Source organism: Homarus americanus, unplaced genomic scaffold (assembly GCF_018991925.1).
Source record: "Homarus americanus isolate GMGI-L3 unplaced genomic scaffold, GMGI_Hamer_2.0 scaffold46197, whole genome shotgun sequence".
Taxonomy (NCBI): domain Eukaryota; kingdom Metazoa; phylum Arthropoda; class Malacostraca; order Decapoda; family Nephropidae; genus Homarus; species Homarus americanus.
In genome coordinates this window covers 4,279,902-4,302,469 of record NW_024723050.1, presented here as the reverse complement: position 1 = coordinate 4,302,469, position 22,568 = coordinate 4,279,902, and the positions used below count along the sequence as shown (strand labels likewise).

General features: G+C 40.7%; 1 protein-coding gene across 3 annotated transcripts in view; it reads left to right on the top strand.

The window, feature by feature from the left end:
* The first annotated feature begins 7,237 nt into the window (after nucleotides 1–7,237).
* Nucleotides 7,238–22,568, top strand: part of LOC121863291 (G-protein coupled receptor moody-like) — a 66,999-nt gene continuing 51,668 nt past the window's right edge. For all 3 annotated transcript variants that reach the window (XM_042361880.1, XM_042361878.1, XM_042361877.1), the window contains exon 1: nucleotides 7,238–7,292. The gene's annotated coding sequence lies outside the window, so the exon portion shown is untranslated. The remainder of the gene's footprint in view (nucleotides 7,293–22,568) is intronic.

Below are 22,568 nucleotides of genomic sequence, written 5' to 3'. Positions count from 1 at the left end.
TTCCGCCATACATGAAAATTTTGGTTAATTTCAACAGGGAGTTATACTTTGTCCATATCATATTGCCTTTTTTGTCCGATTTTGGTTACGTTTTAGAGGCCAAAGAGTGTAGTTTTAACGTCATAACTTGGTTTACACCATGATGGTATTTTTTTAATTGACACACTAACACTACTTGCCATAAGTTAGTTGTGAGTGTAACCGTGGCGGTGTAGGGAGTCTACTGTCTCACAGAGAGAGAGTATTGTCTTCAGTACGATCTCCCTTTTCGGCTTCTTGTTTAAAAATTCCCAAAAGTTAACTGTTGGGTTTGGCTTTATTAGGAGCGCCAGAGGTTCCCTGACGACACCGGCGACGCGAGGTAGCCCAGGAACCTGAGCCAGCTCCTCCAGTATGGTGACTGACCTTGCCAACTCGTGTTCATCTTACAGATAAATGACACACACGTTAAGTTAGCATGAGTTAACGTCAGCCACAACAAGCTCGGGTTATGATTCATCCACAGACATAGTATGCTCGGGTTATGATTCATCCACAGACATAGTATGCTCGGGTTATGATTCATCCACAGACATACTATGCTCGGGTTATGATTCATCCACAGACATAGTATGCTTGGGTTATGATTCATCCACAGACATAGTATGCGTGGGTTATGATTCATCCACAGACATAGTATGCTTGGGTTATGATTCATCCACAGACATAGTATGCTTGGGTTATGATTCATCCACAGACATAGTATGCTTGGGTTATGATTCATCCACAGACATAGTATGCTTGGGTTATGATTCATCCACAGACATAGTATGCTTGGGTTATGATTCATCCATAGACATAGTATGCTTGGGTTATGATTCATCCACAGACATAGTATGCTTGGGTTATGATTCATCCACAGACATAGTATGCTTGGGTTATGATTCATCCACAGACATAGTATGCTTGGGTTATGATTCATCCACAGACATAGTATGCTTGGGTTATGATTCATCCACAGACATAGTATGCTTGGGTTATGATTCATCCACAGACATAGTATGCTCGGGTTATGATTCATCCACTGACATTGTATGCTTGGGTTATGATTCATCCACAGACATAGTATGCTCGGGTTATGATTCATCCACAGACATAGTATGCTTGGGTTATGATTCATCCACAGACATAGTATGCTTGGGTTATGATTCATCCACAGACATAGTATGCTCGGGTTATGATTCATCCACAAACATAGTATGCTTGGGTTATGATTCATCCACAGACATAGTATGCTTGGGTTATGATTCATCCACAGATCCAATAGTGACATAGTATGCTTTGGGTTATGCGATTCATTCACAGACATATATGCCAATATGATTCATCCAGACATAGTATGCTTAAGATGATTCATCCACAGACATAGTATGCTGGGGTTATGATTCATCCACAGACATAGTATGCTTGGGTTATGATTCATCCACAGACATAGTATGCTTGGGTTATGATTCATCCACAGACATAGTATGCTTGGGTTATGATTCATCCACAGACATAGTATGCTTGGGTTATGATTCATCCACAGACATAGTATGCTTGGGTTATGATTCATCCACAGACATAGTATGCTTGGGTTATGATTCATCCACAGACATAGTATGCTTGGGTTATGATTCATCCACAAACATAGTATGCTTGGGTTATGATTCATCCACAGACATAGTATGCTTGGGTTATGATTCATCCACAGACATAGTATGCTTGGGTTATGATTCATCCACAGACATAGTATGCTTGGGTTATGATTCATCCACAGACATAGTATGCTTGGGTTATGATTCATCCACAGACATAGTATGCTTGGGTTATGATTCATCCACAGACATAGTATGCTTGGGTTATGATTCATCCACAGACATAGTATGCTTGGGTTATGATTCATCCACAGACATAGTATGCTTGGGTTATGATTCATCCACAGGCTTTGAAGAACGAAAGTACTTCTTGGCCATAGCCCATAAGGCCAGACTAATGATGATAATCATTATAAAGCCTAAAACTCCTTTGTGGGACACTGGTGGGTCATGGAGCAGAGCTGAGTAGTCTGCTGATAGTTATTTTTTTAGAATCGAGCGATGTCTCAGGACGACACAACTCCCCACCAAAGGCACCCAACACAATTTGGTGTCCGGGGTGAAGGCGACCAACTCCCTCTCTTTGCTGGAAAACGGGAACGGGGTCAATAGTTTTACCATGAAGTTTTGCCTTTCCTCGTCCAGTTTTACTATATCATTTTACAATTTAACTATATCCTTTAGTAGTTATTAGTTCACTCCCTCCATACCCAGCCATAGTATACTAACGACTGAGTAACACACAACAAGGATTTTCTATGTTAGACCCATTTGTCTGTATCATGTGAGTGGTACAGACTGTGTATACTTACTGAGATATGGATCACGGCCTAAAAATACTCGTCAGGATAGAATTCTTCAAAATATATTTAATTCACCTTTTAGTGTGGTGTAGATGATAGTGTAGTGGATGTAGTATAGATGATAGAGTAATGGATGTAGTGTAGTGGATGTAGTGTAGATGATAGTGTAATGGATATAGTGTAGTGGATGTAGTGTAGATGATAGTGTAATGGGTATAGTGTAGTGGATGTAGTGTAGATGATAGTGTAAACGATAGTGTAGTGGATGTAGTGTAGATGATAGTGTAATGGGTATAGTGTAGTGGATGTAGTGTAGATGATAGTGTAAACGATAGTGTCGTGGATGTAGTGTAGATGATAGTGTAATGAGTATAGTGTAGTGGATGTAGTGTAGATGAGAGTGTAATGGGTATAGTGTAGTGGATGTAGTGTAGATGATAGTGTAAACGATAGTGTAGTGGATGTAGTGGGTAGATGATAGTAATGGGCATAGTGTAGTGGATGGTGTGCAGATGATAGTAAACGATAGTGCAGTGATGGTGTAGATGATAGCAACGGGTATAGCGTAGTGGATGGTGCAGATGAGGAGGTAACGGGTATAGTGTAGTGATAGTGTAGATGATAGTGTAATGGGTATGTGTAGTGACAGTAGATGAGAGTGTAATGGGTATAGGTGCAGGATGTAGTGTAGATGAGCAGTGAAATGCAACAGTGTAGATGATAAAGTGGTAATGGCATAGTGTAGATGATAGCAATGGGGTACAGTGTGCAGTGTGATGGTGTAGATGATAGTGCAATGGGTATAGTGTAGATGATAGTGCAACGGGTATAGTGTAGATAATAGTGTAATGGGTATAGTGTAGTGGATGATAGTGTAGTGGATGTAGTGTAGATGATAGTGTAATGGGTATAGTGTGGTGGATGTAGTGTAGATGATAGTGTAATGGGTATAGTGTAGTGGATGTAGTGTAGATGATAGTGTAATGGGTATAGTGTAGATGATAGTGTAATGGGTATAGTGTAGTGGATGTAGTGTAGATAGTGTAAACGATAGTGTAGTGGATGTAGAGTAGATGATAGTGTAATGGGTACAGTGTAGATGATAGTGTAATGGGTATAGTGTAGTGGATGTAGTGTAGATGAGAGTGTAATGGGTATAGTGTAGATGATAGTGTAATGGGTATAGTGTAGTGTATGTAGTGTAGATGAGAGTGTAATGGGTATAGTGTAGTGGATGTAGTGTAGATGATAGTGTAATGGGTACAGTGACGATGATAGTGTAATGGGTATAGTGTAGTGGATGTAGTGTAGATGAGAGTGTAAACTTTAGTATAGTGGATGATAGTGTAATGGGTATAGTGTAGATGATAGTGTAATGGGTATTGTGTAGATGATAGTGTAATGGGTATAGTGTAAATAATAGTGTAATGGGTATAGTGTAGATGATAGTGTAATGGGTATAGTGTAGATGATAGTGTAATGGGTATAGTGTAGATGATAGTGTAATGGGTATAGTGTAGTGGATGTAGTGTAGATGATAGTGTAATGGGTATAGTGTAGATAATAGTGTAATGGGTATAGTGTAATGGGTATAGTGTAGATGATAGTGTAGATGATAGTGTAATGGGTATAGTGTAGATGATAGTGTAATGGGTATAGTGTAGTGGATGTAGTGTAGAAGATAGTGTAATGGGTATAGTGTAGATGATAGTGTAATGGGTATAGTGTAGTGGATGTAGTGTAGATGATAGTGTAAACGATAGTGTAGTGGATGTAGAGTAGATGATAGTGTAATGGGTACAGTGTAGATGATAGTGTAATGGGTATAGTGTAGTGGATGTAGTGTAGACGATAGTGTAATGGGTAGTGTAGATGATAGTGTAATGGGTATAGTATAGATGATAGTGTAATGGGTATAGTGTAGTGGATGTAGTGTAGATGATAGTGTAATGGGTATAGTGTAGATGATTGTGTAATGGGTATGGTGTAGATAATAGTGTAATGGGTATAGTGTAGTGGATGATAGTGTAGTGGATGTAGTGTAGATGATAGTGTAATGGGTATAGTGTAGATGATAGTGTAATGAGTATAGTGTAGTGGATGTAGTGTAGATAATAGTGTAATGGGTATAGTGTAGTGGATGTAGTGTAGATGATAGTGTATGTAGTGTAGATGATAGTGTAATGGGTATAGTGTAGATGATAGTGTAATGGGTATAGTGTATATAATAGTGTAATGGGTATAGTGTAGTGGATGTAGTGTAGATGATAGTGTAATGGGTATAGCGTGGATGTAGTGTAGATGATAGTGTAATGGGTATAGTGTAGTGGATGTAGTGTAGATGATGGTCCTTAATGGATATAATTAGTGGATGTAGTGTAGATGATAGTGTAATGGGTATAGTGTAGTGGATGTAGTGTAGATGAGAGTGTAATGGGTATAGTGTAGATGATAGTGTAATGGGTATAGTGTAGTGTATGTAGTGTAGATGAGAGTGTAATGGGTATAGTGTAGTGGATGTAGTGTAGATGATAGTGTAATGGGTACAGTGACGATGATAGTGTAATGGGTATAGTGTAGTGGATGTAGTGTAGATGAGAGTGTAAACTTTAGTATAGTGGATGATAGTGTAATGGGTGTAGTGTAGATGATAGTGTAATGGGTATTGTGTAGATGATAGTGTAATGGGTATAGTGTAGATGATAGTGTAATGGGTATAGTGTAGATGATAGTGTAATGGGTATAGTGTAGATGATAGTGTAATAGTGTAGTATGTAGTGTAGATGATAGTGTAAATGATAGTGTAGTGGATGTAGTGTAGATGATAGTGTAAACGGATGTAGTGTGGATGTAGTGTAGATGATATGTAATGGGTATAGTGTAGTGGATGTAGTGGATGTAGTGTAGTGGATGATAGTGTAGTGACGTGACAATGATAGTGTATAGTGTAGTGGATAGTGTAGTGTGATGATAATGTAGTGGATGATATAGTGTAGTGGATGATAGTGTAGTGGATGATGATATGTAGTGTAGACGATAGTGTAGTGGATGATAGTGTATGATAGTGTAGTGGATGATGATATAGTGGATGATAGTGTAGTAGACGATAGTGTAGTGGATGATAGTGTAGTGGATGATAGTGTAGTGGATGATATAGTAGTGGATGTATAGTGGATGTATAGTGTAGTGTAGACGATAGTGTAGTGGTGGATGATAGTGTAGTGGATAAGTAGTGTAATGGATGATAGTGTAGTGTAGACGATATAGTGTAGTGGATGATAGTGTAGTGGATGATAGTGTAGTGGATGATAGTGTAGTGGATGATAGTGTAGTGGATGATAGTGTAGTGGATTAGTGTAGTGGATGATAGTGTAGTGAATGATAGTATAGTGGATGATAGTGTAGTGGATGATAGTGTAGTGGATGATAGTGTCGATAGTGTAGTGGATGATAGTGTAATGTATGTAGTGTAGACGATAGTGTAGTGGATGATAGTGTAATGGATGTAGTGTAGACGATAGTGTAATGGATGTAGTGTAGACGATAGTGTAGTGGATGATAGTGTAATGGACGTAGTGTAGACGATAGTTTAGTGGATGATAGTGTAATGGATGTAGTGTAGACGATAGTGTAGTGGATAATAGTGTAATGGACGTAGTGTAGACGATAGTGTAGTGGATGATAGTGTAATGGATGTAGTGTAGACGATAGTGTAGTGGATGATAATGTAATGGGTGTAGTGTAGACGATAGTGTAGTGGATGATAGTGTAATGGATGTAGTGTAGACGATAGTGTAGTGGATGTTAGTGTAATGGATGTAGTGTAGACGATAGTGTAGTGGATGATAGTGTAATGGACGTAGTGTAGACGATAGTGTAGTGGATGATAGTGTAATGGATGTAGTGTAGACGATAGTGTAGTGGATGATAGTGTAATGAATGTAGTGTAGACGATAGTGTAGTGGATGATAGTGTAATGGATGTAGTGTAGACGATAGTGTAGTGGATGATAGTGTAATGGACGTAGTGTAGACGATAGTGTAGTGGATGATAGTGTAGTGGATGATAGTGTAATGGATGTAGTGTAGACGATAGTGTAGTGGATGATAGTGTAATGGATGTAGTGTAGACGATAGTGTAGTGGATGATAGTGTAATGGATGTAGTGTAGACGATAGTGTAGTGGATGATAGTGTAATGGATGTAGTGTAGACGATAGTGTAGTGGATGATAGTGTAGTGGATGTAGTGTAGACGATAGTGTAGTGGATGATAGTGTAATGGATGTAGTGTAGACGATAGTGTAGTGGATGATGTGTAGTGGATGTAGTGTAGACGATAGTGTAGTGGATGATAGTGTAATGGATGTAGTGTAGACGATAGTGTAGTGGATGATAGTGTAATGGATGTAGCGTAGACGATAGTGTAGTGGATGATAGTGTAGTGGATGATAGTATAGTGGATGATAGTATAGTGGATGTAGTGTAGACGATAGTGTAGTGGATGATAGTGTAGTGGATGATAGTGTAGTGGATGATAGTGTAGTGGATGATAGTATAGTGGATGATAGTGTAGTGGATGATAGTATAGTGGATGTAGTGTAGACGATAGTGTAGTGGATGATAGTGTAGTGGATGATAGTGTAGTGGATGATAGTATAGTGGATGCATTATTTAACATTATCATCATCATCATCACTACTATTATTTCATTTATTTTTTGCCAAGTTTTTATTTTCCTGAATTATCTCTTATTTATCATTTATCACTTGTCTGTTTACATGATTATTGTATTACTTATTGTACCTTTCTCTCTCCTGTAGCTTTGTGGTGGACAGGGCCCCTTTACACCTCTCCCTGCTGCAACTGAGACCAGGTGAGGGAGGGGGGAGAGGTGGTGTGACGGAGGAAGGGGGGAGAGGTGGTGTGACGGAAGGGGAGGAGAGGTGGTGTGACGGAAGGGGAGGAGAGGTGGTGTGACGGAAGGGGAGGAGGATGGTGACAGGCGGTTTGGCAGTGTGACGGAGGAAGGGGATAGGAGTGGAAATCTATATACCATTAATAAGATATAAACATGATAAAACCTGTGATAAGAAATAACTATATAACTTACACAATATTATAAGAGGTGTGGCACAGAGCAAAAGACAGATGGTGTGTGATGGTGATGTGTGAGGCAGACAGGTGAGGGTGTTATATACATGCATATACCGTACTGTATTCTTTAACATTAGGTTAGGTTTTTTTAATCATCAGGTGAAATAAGCTAGAGTGCCCATATAATTTTTCAGTTACCCAAGTATTTTATCATGACGTCACATCAGACACACCAGCTGATACTCGTCATTCCCGCCAAAATTATGTAAATAAACAAGCCATCAGCTGACAGTTGTCCACGCTCCTCCCTCCCTTTCTCTCCCAGTGCAAATAATCTTCGCTTGCTTATTATAAAGTAATCGAGTGACAATCTTGTGTGTTATAGTGAATTAATTTAATGTAGTCAAGATATAACTTCGGTGTGATTTTTTAATGCTCTTGATAGATATAATGCACTTGTCTGCAGCAGATGGAAGCACTCAAGTGTGTGTGTGTGTGTGTGTGTAACCGTAGTTGGAGAGTGAGAACCTTGCCTCCTTGATGACGACGATATAACAATAATAATAGTAAGAAAAAGAATGGAAAAGAAGTTAAGCCTCATCACTTAGTTAATATCGTGTCCATATTTCATCTTGAGTCAAAAATTGTCTTACAGGTTAAGATAGAGCCACGGCAAAACATTGGTACATAAATAAATAAACAAACAAACAAACGGAGCACCCACGGAGTAAATCACCTCCCTCCCCTCCCTCCTTAATTCTCGCAGGCTTTTTTTTTTTCTTTCTTAGGTTAAGGTGGGGAAAGGATTGAAGGCATGCTGGGGCTCAAGGCACAGCCAGACATGAGGGATAGAGAAGTCACAACATATAGTCGTGGGGGGAAAGGTTGGAAAAGAAGTTTAATGAGTTAAACAGAGGGGGACGACACCCCTTGTTTTACATATTACAGAGTTTGTTGACTAACTAAGCTAACCTAGGATTTAGGATGAGGTTGCACAATGGTTACTTTAGTAGACAATGACTAGATTTATTTTACAATTACAAGTTTATTAACATCTTATACTGTGTTACGTTATGGACTCACTTGATTGTGACTTGTTAAATGTGAACTTATATCATCTAAGTTTTAATCTAAGGTGGACCACTGTGGCGGACATAATGGGTCGTGGGTTGGGTTGTAGTGCGGGCAGACTCCGTGGCCACCAGGCGTGGGGTCGCCAGACATACTGCCTCACACGCCTGTACTCACGCAGTTGTGAATAAGTTACCCTTCATGTATTGAACTAAACAAATAATGTAAATGAAATACTGTGTAACATTCAGTGCCACAATATCCTGACAACGGGGGTTAATTATTATGACCCGTTGTAAACTCTACTCTGTAATCCTTTTGCGCTACCGCTCACAGGATGAGTGTGGGGTGCACAATAAAGTAGCAGCTGTAAGCGGCAAAATCAATGCGCCCTCCGTTGATGTCTTCCCCGCGTAGGTGGTCTGGGCTGTGAGGGTCGTCCAGGAGCTTGTCCCAAACCTTCTTCCCTAGGCGATGGAACCTGACGTTTAGGGCCTCTGTTTTATTTCTTAGGTGGATGGGTTGGGGGTGAGGGAGGGGCGGTTTGTCTACAGCAAATCGAACGAGTTTTCTTCATAAATAATTCATAAATAATACTACAAAGGCAAATTGATAGTCCACTTTCAACTAACAGTCAACTTAAGCTTCCCTTCTGAGCCGCTGTACCCTCGTTTGTCTTCACATACTAAACTTTAAAAATGTTTTATGTATTTTGAATGTATATTATTGTGTATTATCAGGTGTTTTGTGTTCCCGGCGGCTCCTCCAACTCCACCTAATAATATTTTGGCCCGAGACTGAAATTTGAAAATGGAATTTAATAAAAAAAAAAAAATTACGTATGGCAGTAAATTGTTTTGAATAAATTAGTTATTTTTAATTTATTTTCATGTATTTTTTACTTGTTAGAATTTCATATAATTTTAAAAGGTTGGAAATGTGGGAATAAGTCAATTTGAATAATTTAAATAAAAATGTAAACGAATTTTACATGAAATTTTAAAGAGCATAAGAATGTAGAAAAATACACCCAACCCCTATCGCTCGTATATCTGTCCGTCATATATTTGGAGCTTCTCAGAGTATTCCAGTTAATATTAGATAATGTTTGGTATCTTATTTCACTCGTTCACTATATTTCCATACCATTTCCACGCTTAAATCAAAATTTGTCTAGAATCATCATTGCATAATTTGTTCCAGGTTTGAGAATTTGAGTACCTTTGTTATATCACCTTTATTTAACCCTGACTCCCATTTATACACTTGATTTATATCGTCCCCAGCATGATCCCCGTTCCCATTATCTAACCTTACAACTATTATACTGTACATTTTTTAAAATTAAATGGTATCTGCCATTTTTTCAGTATGCTAATTTTTTTTCGTTTTTCATTAAATTTAAAGTCCTCGTCAGATTTAATTATAAGCTCTATCGTTGTGTCGTCAACAAATTTATGTTGCTGTCATCGTCTTTTATGTACAGTATATAATAAACAGTGAGAGAAGCTTTTTGAATAAAATTTAATAATTATATATTATTAGATTCATAAATTAAAATGTGAAAATCAAAATGAAAGTCACACGAATATTTTGAGCTGACATTGACTTAGGCTAAAAATAATAATACAGTAGGATACGAGAGTAAACATACTACTACTACTACTACTACTACTATTTTTTTTTTTTTTTTTCAACGGCCTCCAGCCTCCCCCAATAGCCACACCTTCGCCACCATTTATTTACCTTAATATTAAATATCCTAATACATAAGAAACTATCCTATCTGTGTTAAATTAGTTGAGCCGCAGATCCATGCGGCATTCAGTGACTGTAGCCTCATAGTCGATATCTGCAGCAGTTGTCGGAGTAGGGGCAGAAGCTCTCGTTCCCCTGAGGCAGAGCAACGCCGACCGAAGGAGAGAGAAGGACAGTCGACATCTCATCCAGGCTGTGACATAACTTCTGGGCTGCTGCTTCTGTTCGGAGATCAGCTCCGCGAGTCTGGCGTAGAAACATCTTGCACTTGGGCCCATCCCACCAGAGGTTGTGAACACTAGAGGAGTGAAGCTGCCTTGATCAACATTTTGAATTCTCTCCCCATATGCCCTTCTCTTGTCGTTCTCGTTCCTCCTATGCGCAGCATCGAGAGCTAGGTTACGGTGACAAACGGCCATGGGATCAAAAATCCTGATGTCGAAGAAAGCTCGCTGTCCCCGCGTCCAGAATCCTCGAGCACTGACGTCCACACGGGCTTCGTTAGATGTGTTTGAAGTCCTGTGTTGGAAGATCTCGCCATCCAGTGGAAGGAGGGTCGGTTCTACCATGACGTCCCGGCAGATTTCCTTCAACATATTTGCTGTGAGATCCCTTACCTCGTCATGCCTCATGCATATGAAGCCCCCCTTCTTGCAAACCATGGCGTGATCGCCATCATAGGAATAGCCACACACGCATTGGGAGGGCAAACCATCTACTGGCCAACCGTACCTTAGAGCAATGGCATCTGTAAATTCTTGTTTGTTAAGGCTGAAACCATTTGCCCTTATCGGTAACGTAGTTAGCCAGTTCGAGGCGCCCACCTCCTGCGCTATAGCTACTTTTTTTGTCACATTTTCTGGAACATGCAGCAATAGTTGCTGCAACATGTCATTTTGGCAGTGCTGCTGATCTGTTGTAATGGACCTACGGATCTTATTAACTTCGCTGGTGTCCACTTCCCCTGTTGCATTCTGGGCTATTATGTGGTCAGTGAGGGCTGCCGTGAGCTTAAGTGAATTTTGATGTTCAGAGTCAGCAATCTCCTCTGGATTAGTTAGTCCCATCCCTCCCAGTCTTGGTGGAAGTGCAAGAAGTGTTCTTTCTACTAGGGTTAAGTCGTGGTGTTTCACTAGTTTGGGAATGAACTTGACACTGATTGCTTCTTCCAAAGGGTGGAGGAGGGGTCGGATCTCAGGGATGGTACACATCAGGTAGTTCCAACGATGCTTGACTCCATGTGTGAATGCTGCAAAGGCCGCATGTGGCTCTGTGTTAGCAATCTCCGATAGAGCATGGATTTCGCTAACACACTCATTCACCTTTCCCCCTACGTACTGGGTCTTGAAGTCCGTAGTGCCAATTACTGCCTAATAATAATAATAATAATAATAATAATAATAATAATAATAATAATAAAAGTGGGATACGAGCATAAACCTAATAATAACAATAATGAAAATAACACTAATTGAATATTGAAGTCTTAGATGACAGGATACGAGCGAGCATAAACCAAGTGACATAATAATAATAGCATTACAAATCTATTACCTTACCCCAGTCTTTACAAGTGAGGGTAATAAAACCTTCCTGTATTGACACTCACGTCACTCCACCCAGCCTCGAGATCCTCCAGTGAAAACACAGTCCGATAAACCAGGAGCCAATCACCTCTTCTTTTGGGTTGCTGAGCTTTTTTTATTATCCTCTGATTGGCCGAACCCAGAGCGTACCCCCCAGACAACAATTTTGGCGCGAAATCATTTGTTTACGTTTTCTTAAGTGTTTTAATGCCTTTCGTCTTTTCTTTGTCAGTTTATGAGCTTTCCGTTTCATTATTTTTGTCTTTCTAGATAATAATTATATATTTTCTCTTAGATTTCTACCGTAGCATCATTTATATCTTAGTAACTTACTCTTAAACGCTTCTATATAAATAGCTTCCGTTGCATAGTGAATGTCTTGGTAACAATTTAAACTGCTATCTAATATAACAGCTTCCTTTGGTTTGATTGTGACTAGTTATTATAGTTTCTTTAGTTTGGGGTTATTGATACCTTGATGTTGTTGATGGTTAGTGTATGAGAAGACTCTGGAGTGGGTTTTAATATAATGGATGAGAGAGAGAGAGAGAGAGACCGCTCACATGTATTCTCTCTCTCTCTCTCTCTCTCTCTCTCTCTCTCTCTCTTACAACAACCCAGTTTCATAATAATATAAAGAGTTAAATTGAGTCAGTCTTAAGTGTGGCTTTATCCTTGACCCCCTCCACCTTCTTCTTCTTCTTCTTGGTAAATATATTTTTTCGCCGACATCTCCGTTAGAATTATATTTCTTCCCTCCTCGCCCCTCCTCCACTCCTTCTTTCCACCTCCACTACCTCCTCCCCTTCCTCCTCCACTTCCTCCCCCTCCCCTTTCTCCCCCTCCCCTTTCTCCACTTCCTCCTTTTCCCCTCCTCCTCCACCACCTCTTCCTCCTCCACCTCCCTCTTCCTCCGTATAATCCAGAGTAATATCTCTCCTGTCTCAAGAATATTCGCTCGTGGCTTTAGTAGTATCTCGTGTGTGTGTGTGTGTGTGTGTGTGTGTGTGTGTGTGTGTGTGTGTGTGTGTGTGATATGTGAATACTGTAAAACGTTTCTCTTTCCTATCGACCACTGTAGAGTCTAAGAGAACAATAGACTTAAGTTGAGAGGCAGCTATATCTTACACGGGAGGGTCTGAATGGGGGGTCTGAGATGGGGGGTCTGAGATGGGGGTCTGAGATGGGGGAGAGTCTGAGATGAGGAGGTCTGAGATGGGGGGGTCTGAGATGGGGAGAGGTCTGAAGATAAGGGGGTCACAGAGATGGGGAAGTCTTAATTTCTTCCCGAAATTAAGATTTTTCCCCCCATCTTAATATTTTCTTCCCTTCCATCTTAAGACTTATTTCCCATTTGAGGACTTTCTCTAATGACTTATTTTTTCTCCGCCCTTCAGATTCTTTCCCCCAACATGAAACTAATAACAATAATAGTGACACTAATAATAATAATGATAATAATAATAATGTGTTTATTTTGGCCAAGAGAGATACGAATATTTCCCTGGAAGAGTGACATAGGTATTCTGATGACGTAAGAGTCGACTTTGACACTGGTAACCTTGACCTCTGACCCGTAATGCCAAGATGAGTATATCCTGACTGCTGTTGTGTGGAAGAATTGCCCCCATTTGAGCAGATGATAAATTACCAGACAAACAAACAAACAAATCAGATGACAAGTCACGTTTCAGAGGATAATTTGGCTAAAATCTTCGTCGAGGGTAAAGGTTAGTGTTCCCGTCATTGTGGTGTAGGGAAGGGGAGGAGTGTTCTGGGTGATATGTTGACTTGGTGTGAAATTTATCAATGAAGGAAGAGAAGAAACGTCACCTTGGTCATAACTCCACACAAGACGTCTGGGCAGGGTCAACGAATTTAACTTTTTTTTATGAGCGTTTCGGACAGAGTTTACAGATTTATGGGTGTTACTGGAATAAGGACACAACCCAGGTGGGGGATTTTTAGGGATTTCACTACGCTACAGAATTTAAGCTATGAGTTACGAGGGGGATTTATATGTTTCAAAAATCCTGGCTAAACCTCCGTTCATGGCCGTCACATGAGTTATTACGTGCCAAGCTGGAGAAAAGTTATCGTCCACGGGGGGTCAAGTTATCATTTTGTTATTGTTTTGGTGACAGTGTTGGTCAGCATATACCCCGCGCCTCTTCTGGCCTCACTGATAATATTTTCCGTTTTGAGTATTTGTTTTTTCCCCACCGTGTTTAGTCAGCTGAGACATAAATATTTTAAAACTAAAAAAAAAAAAGATATCCCACTTGAAGAAAATGAAATAAAAAAAAAAAGTTGGACTCATATATAGGAAAAAAATAATGATAAGGTAATATTGAGATAGTTGAATAGTGAACGTAATATAAACTGTACTGTAATGTTAAATAAAATACAAGGAAACAGGTTGAGGCAGCTTTGAGTTTAGCCTCGTAGGGGTTGATAAGCTCCCAGGCTTTATAAAGGGAAGACGAATCCAAGAAAAATATGCGGTTTGAGAATTTAAAGTGAAGGAGTTTTAGAAGTTGTAAGGAAATTCATACCAGTTTATTTATCATTGTGGATGTTGAGATAATATTTTGATGGGTAATATAAAATTAACTTAGACGAATAATGAAGAAAAAAGTATGTGACGGAGGTAATAAAATTAGTTACAACAGATTACATGAAAAATATCCATTCCAGTTTACTTCGTTTAATGATTAACTATCCTAACAGTAACCTAACCAAGCTAGCTTAACCTAACCTAACCACACCTATCCTAATAATAACTTAACCTTATCTAACCTAACCATCCCTAACCTGATCTAACCCACTTATATTTACTTAACATCTTAGAATATTAGTTTACTTTTTATATGTACTTACTTTTTACTAAATAACGTATCTAAGAAGTATGTTTACTTACAAAAAGATGCTTAGTATATTTGTACGTTTATAGTTATACTTAGAAGATGATACTTTTGAATAGTAATGAAGATAATATTTTTACTTACAAAATGTAGTTATTGATGATTAACATAAATTTACTTACAAAAAGATACTTATAGATACTTCCACTTACAAAAAGATACTTATAGATACTTCCACTTACAAAAAAGATACTTATAGATACTTCCACTTACTAAAAGATACTTATTGATACTTCCACTTACAAAAAGATACTTATTGATACTTCCACTTACAAAAAGATACTTTATAGATACTTCCACTTACAAAAAGATACTTATACTGTAGATACTTCCACTTACAAAAAGATATTTTATAGATACTTCCACTTACAAAAAGATACTTATAGATACTTCCACTTCCAAAAAGATACTTATAGTACGGTTACAGATACTTCCACATACAAAAAGATACTTATAGATACTTCCACTCACAAAAAGATACTTATAGATACTTCCTCTTACAAAAAAGATACTTATAGATACTTCCACTTACAAAAAGATACTTATAGATACTCACAAAAAGATACTTATAGACATAACCACGACAGAAGTATCCAAACGTTTAATTTTAATATCTATTTACGTCTGGTGTTGATAGTGGTTGTCTTGACCCGAGAATCCTGCCTTTAAGACGTTATTTTAATGATAATCTTATAGGAGTTTCACCCTTGAGAGAGAGAGGAGGGGGGAGAGGTCAGTACGTGTCTTATACCCGGGGAGGTCATTTCAATCTAACCAAACCACTTGACCGAGTTAATACATAGTTAAGTGTGCAGAGAGAGAGAGAGAGAGAGAGAGAGAGAGAGAGAGAGAGAGAGAGAGAGTATTGCAGGGTCTCAACTGTCTCTTACTATTGACAACACCACAACTAAAACTTTACTCATTCTTGATCTGTTTTATTCATTCTATTTTATTCTCCTATGTCAGTTGATATTAATACTGAAGCGGGTCCTTCTCTGATGGGTCCCACTGGTCGGGAAGGTTGTGTGGACCCCAGGGCCGACCTGATCATCATCAAGCTACTGGGGCCTCAACTGACGCCACTACGGTTGCTGGAGGATTGGCTTTTTTCACGCTTCATTTCTCCAACATTCGCGGACTGAGATCCAATTTTTCTTCCGTGGAGCACCATCTATCAACCTCTTCCCCCGATCTCTTACTACTCTCCTAACTTCAACTGACCAAAGCAGCTTCACCCAAACCTTTTCAAGTCTCTAACTACAACCTTTATACCTCCTTCCGTTCTAAGGGAGGTGTATGCGCCTACTGCAACACACGTACACCTATAGCCCGACTCACGGATCTTGAATCTTCCCTTTATGATGTCATCTGGCTCAAAATATCTCTACCTACTGTGACTATTTTTCTTTGTTTCCTATACTGGTCTCCCAACTCTACCTACTATTTCGAACTCTTTGACTATCTCACTTCTTGCCATGAGTCGTTGCTATCCACACACCCCAACACCGAGATCCTCTACCTAGGGGATTTCAATGTACATCACAGAGAGTGGCTTGGCTCTGCAAGGGATGACCCAGGTGGAGCTGAGGCGCTCTCTTTTTCCTTACTTAATGATTTGGAACAAATAATCAAACACCCTACACGCGTTCCTGATCGACACGATCAACTTGCTAACATTCTTGATCTTTGTTTTACCTCTAACCCCTCACACTATTCATACTCAATTTGTGCCCCTTAGGGTCTTCTGATCACAACCTATTTCTATTAAATCAAACTGGGCACGACCACCTCCCCCACCCCCATCTAAAAGTCAACTATGGCACTATCGGAGGGCAAGCTGGCAATCCTTGCGAGAATTCTTCACCGACTTTCCTTGGGATGAATGTTGCTTTTCCACTCGGGATGCCTCAGTATGTGCTGACAGCATTGCTGGGGTTATACAGGGCGGTATGAGTGCATTTATCCCATCTTCTACCAAAACTTTCACATTACAATCATGGTTTGATCGCTCCTGCTCTCTTGCTTGCAGGGTGAGAGATAGGGCATATCGAGCTATGAAACTATCTCCTTCTCCTATTACCCACACCTCTTTCATTACTTCTAGGAATCGTTGTAAGGCTATTCTTCGTAGGGCCAAGCGGAATTTTATTAAAAGAAAGACTGCTGTCCTGACTAATTCTTCCTCTAGTAAATCCTTCTGGTCCTTAGCTAAAAACATCTGTAACAACTTCTGCACGCCTTCTTTTCCTCCCCTCTTCCGTCCCAATAACTCTATAGCCAACTCTCCCCCTGAGAAAGCCAACCTCTTTGGCACCTTATTCTCCTCTAATTCCACCTTAGACGATTCCCACTCTACCCCTCCTACCCCTGCACCTCCTACTGAACCTATGCACTTTCCTATAATCTCCACTCGCAGGGTTGCCGGTGTGTTATCCAGGTTGGATGTGAGTAAGGCGCATGGACCGGACGGAATACCCCCTCGTGTTCTGAGGGAGTGTGCTGAAGCCCTGGCCCCTGTGCTTGCTCGCCTCTTTCGCCTTTGCCTCAAAACGAAAACTTTTCCTTCTTCTTGGAAGCATGCCTTGGTTCAGCCCATCCCGAAGAAGGGTGACCATTCTAATCCCTCTAACTATCGCCCCATTGCCCTAACTTCATCCCTCTCTAAGATTTTCGAAACTATCTTGAACTCCCATTTTCTCCGTCACCTTGAACGCCTTTCTCTTTTGTCGGATCACCAGTATGGCTTTCGCCAGGCAAGATCTACTGGTGATCTGCTCTCCTATTGCACCCATCTTTGGTCATCCTCTCTTAGGGATTATGGGGAAACTTTTGTCGTGGCCCTCGACATCTCCAAAGCATTTGACAGGGTATGGCACAAGTCTTTGCTATCTAAACTTCCCCCTTATGGTTTCTCTCCCCCACTTTGTTCTCTCATCTCTAGCTTCCTTGAGAATCGATCCATGGCAGTTGTTGTCGAGAGATCGATTTCTCGCTCTTTCTCTACCAATAGTGGCGTCCCACAGGGTTCTGTTCTTTCACCAACTCTCTTTCTTCTTTTTATCAATGATTTACTTCACACTACAACTAATTCTATCCATTCTTATGCCGATGATTCTACTCTTCACTCTTCCTCACATTTTCCCCTTCCCCCTAACTCTCAAACTAGATCTGCTTCTAGAACTGATATCATTACTTCTATCACTGCGGATCTGTGCAGCATCTCTGAATGGGGAAATACAAACTTGGTTAAGTTCAATAGTAACAAAACTCAATATTTACCAATATGTCCTGGAAATCACACATCCTTAGTATAACTAAAGCTGCCTCCCGAAAGTTGGGAATGCTGAACAGATGCCGCAGCTACTTCACTCCTGAGCAGTTGCTCCAAGTATATAAGGGATTCATTCGTCCTAACTTGGAGTACTGCTCTCATATCTGGGGTGGCTCTTCTTCTGTTCAAATGTTAGATAGGGTGGAATCAAAGGCATTTCGTCTTATTAACTCTCCTCCTTTAGTTGATAATCTTTCTTCCTTTTCTCTTCGCCACAATGTTGCTTCACTCTCTTTTACAGGTACTTTAACGGGCATTGTTCGGTGGATTTGGCATCCTGTGTACCGCCGGCAAGGCCGAGGGCTCGTAACACTCGTCTTGCCCGCGGTGCCCACAGTTTCTCTGTGGATGCCGGTCACACGAGAATAACCCGTTATAGTACCTCCTTCTTTCCTCACACAGCCAAACTGTGGAATGCTCTGCCTTCTTCTGTGTTTCCATACTCATACAATCTGTCTCACTTTAAAAAGCTGGTTTTCCGGCATCTTCGTGGTGTAGATTAATTCAGTATAACCTTTTTTTCTATATTTTCAATTTCTTTCCGTTCTTTTTTTTCGCCCCCCAGGCTCCGTTGTGGGTCGTTTGACCTGTGCCCGGGTTGGTTAATTCCCGTAAAAAAAAAAAAATACATTGCGTGGTGATAAGTTAAGACAGTTAAAAATGTACCAATTTCTTGTGACAGTAATTATCATGATAGGTTCTGTCTGTCTCTGTCTGTGTTTATGTCCAATTGTGTGCAAAATTTCTCTCTTCCACTTATCTATCACACTCGTCTAACTGTGCCACACTGTAAACTCACAGCTGCGGTTGAGTGAGTGCCACTTTTTACCTCTCAGAATACCTTGAGTCTTGGCACTGACCACCTGGGAGCGTGACGTCACACTTCACACTCTGGTTGGTTTATTCAAAGTGACGTCACTTCTCAGGCTCTAATTGATCAATCAGAGCACGACGTCTTACTCACGCTCTCTAATTGGTCAGTCAAGGCACGTGACGTAACGTTTCACATTTCACTAATTGAAGTCATAATTAGCCACGCTAATTGGTCCAGTGAGACTTATGACGTGAAGCTTCAAGCTCTAGTTGGTCCACTTATTGTGACGTAGTGATATTTCACGCCTTGGTTGGTTCACTGAGCGCGACGTCACTATCCAAGCTCTCCAATTGGTCCATCAAGGTGCGTGACGTCAAACTTCACGCTCTAGTTGATCCAATGAACGTTTGGGCTGAGTTAACAAGTAAACAGATGAATCCGGATTCTCAGAAGTTCGCGCCTTAAATATTCCCTCCGACTTGAAGACACTACAGTAGACCGCACCTAACTGGCACACACACACACACACACACACACACACACAGTCGATAAGCAGTGGTCAGAAGGATGTTGAAATTGCACCGAGAGAGATATAAGATAATTACATTCGCCTCTCCTCAGTCCGGGAAGGAAAAAAATTAACGTAGGTGAGTTTGATACAATCTGATGTAAAGTCGGATTGCTCTCACGAACGCACATAACAATTTATTTATTTATTTATTTGTTTGTTTTTCTGGGGTTAGGTTAGGGTGGTTATTCGTTAGCTCAGTCTCCTTCAGTAGTACACGAAGGTTAGATAAGGTAACCAATATATTCACGGTAGACCTTAACACATCGCCAATATTAATTTGTTTACGCCAAATAAACCCAGTTGGCGATGTTAGTCAAGTGCCATTTAGACAAATTTCTTGTGGTGGCGAGTCAGATAGGAGGGTTCACTGTGACTTAGGAGGGTTCACTGTGACTTAGGAGGGTTCACTGTGACTTAGGAGGGTTCACTGTGACTTAGGAGGGTTCACTGTGACTCAGGAGGGTTCACTGTGACTCAGGAGGGTTCACTGTGACTTAGGAGGGTTCACTGTGACTTAGGAGGGTTCACTGTGACTTAGGACTGTGACTTAGTTCACTGTGACTTAGGAGGGTTCACTGTGACTTAGGAGGGTTCACTGTGACTCGGAGGGTTCACTGTGACTTAGGAGGGTTCACTGTGACTCAGGAGGGTTCACTGTGACTCGGGAGGGTTCACTGTGACTTAGGAGGGTTCGTGACTTAGGAGGGTTCACTGTGACTCAGGAGGTTCTGTGAGGGAGGTTCACTGTGACTTAGGAGGGTTCACTGTGACTTAGGAGGGTTCACTGTGACTCAGGAGGGTTCACTGTGACTCAGGAGAGTTCACTCCTTGACTCAGGAGGTTCACCAACCCAGCTCGGGAGGAATTCACTTTGCTGACTCGGGAGGGTTCACTGTGACTTAGGAGGGTTCACCGTGACTTAGGAGGGTTCACTGTGACTCCGAGGGATTCAGAATGACTCACTTGGCCGTCTTCTTCAGCAGGTGTGAGAGTTTTCTGAATATTTCTGTTGTTCAAGATGTTGGCTCTGAAGTAGACCTGGTGTGTGTGTGTGTGTGTTTTGAATTTCACTATTTTTTTAAGACCAAAATATTTCACGACCAAGTCTCTCTCTCTCTCTCTCTCTCTCTCTCTCTCTCTCTCTCTCTCTCTCTCTCTCTCTCTCTCTCTCTCTCTCTCTCACATTAATTGCACCATTATAACTCCCTCTAATTGATTGCACCATTATAACTTAGGTGATGAGAACTAGGGTAATTAGTAGCGCCACGGACCAGCCACCAGGTGAGTGTGTGTGGGGCTGATGAATGCAGTAAGTTGTGAACCTGTGTTTGGTGTGTTCCTTGGCACGAGGTTAGGGTTAGGTTAGGGGTTGGTTAGGTTAGGTTAGGTTAGGGTTGGTTGGGTTTGGTTAGGGTTGGTTGGGGTTGAATTAAGTTAGGTTAAAGCTATGTTGGGTTACGTTAATTTATGTTAGGTTAGGTTTGGTTAGGTTTAGGTTAGGGTTGGTTAGGTTAGGTTAGGGTTGGTTAGGGTTGAATTAAGTTAGGTTAGTTTTAGTTGTGTTAGGTTAGATTAAAGCTGTATTGGGTTGTGTTATGTTAAGTTTGGTTGGGTTAAGCTTGGGTTTAACTGGATTAGATTAGGTTGATACAGGACGAGGGGGGGCACTATAGGTTAGATTAGGTTGGGTGGAGTTAGGTTATATACGGGTTAATTAGATGGCTGTGTGTGTGTGTGTGTGTGTGTGTGTGTGTGTGTGTGTTTTAAGACGTTGATATAGGTGCTTGCCCTTCAAAAAATGACACACACACACACACACACACACACACACACACACACACACACACACATCTTGTTCTCAACTTTCTTCGTCTTGGCAGTTTAATATTTCTTTTTTCGATACCTTGAGGCGGATGAGTGGTGGATACAGTGTTCGATCCTGTCCCAGGTCCCTGGCTCGCGCCCAGAGCACCCCCCCCCCCACCCACCCCCCACACACACACACACACACACACATACACACCTCCCCAACCCACCCCCCCACCCAAGCACTCCACCCCCCCCCCCACACACCCAACACACACACAGTTACCGAAATTTACAGTTGAGGAAGCGAAAACGGTCGAGTACAGTGAAATCCGTGAAGGTATACAAGGTTGGCGAACATTCGTCTGGCGTAGTTTCCTTAAAAAAAAATTGTTATTCTGGGGTAGATAGCATCGCCAGGCACTTGATCGTTCGTGTTGGCGCTTGTTGTAGGTGGGGCGGCCTGCAGGCGTTGTGGTTGTTAGTGAGTCGGTTGTTGTTGTTGTTCCGGGTAGATTAATTTAGGTTCGGTTAGGTTAAGGTAGGTTAGATTAGATTACGTTATTAGGTTAGGTTAAGTTCAGTTAAGTTCTGTTAGGTTAAGGTGTCTAATAATTAGGTGATCCATGGCTAATTTGTTACTCTTTAAGTTAGCAAAGAAACACGAGGAAAATTTATCGTGTTTTTTTTTTTAATAACTCTGGCTCCCAAGATATGGTGTGTGGAGCCATGAACAAGAGACACAATGGCGGCGGTATTGGCTCGTTGTTATGAGTTTAGTGGCTCTTTTATGTATTCACCACCGTGTTGTATAGGTCTCAGCTATTGTATATAACTCGGAATTATCGTCCATTTTATGCCTCACTTTGTAACTCGGAATTGTTGCCCCCTTTTATGCCTCACTTCTTTATAACTCAGAATTATTGACTATTTATACCTTACTTTATAACCCGGAATTATTGAGTTTAATGCCTCGCTTCTTTATAATCCGGAATTATTGAGTTTAATGCCTCGCTTCTTTATAACCAGAATTATTGACTATTTATACCTTACTTTATAACCCGGAATTATTGAGTTTAATGCCTCGCTTCTTTATAATCCGGAATTATTGAGTTTAATGCCTCGCTTCTTTATAACCCGGAATTATTGAGTTTAATGTCTCGCTTCTTTATAATCCGGAATTATCGCCCATTC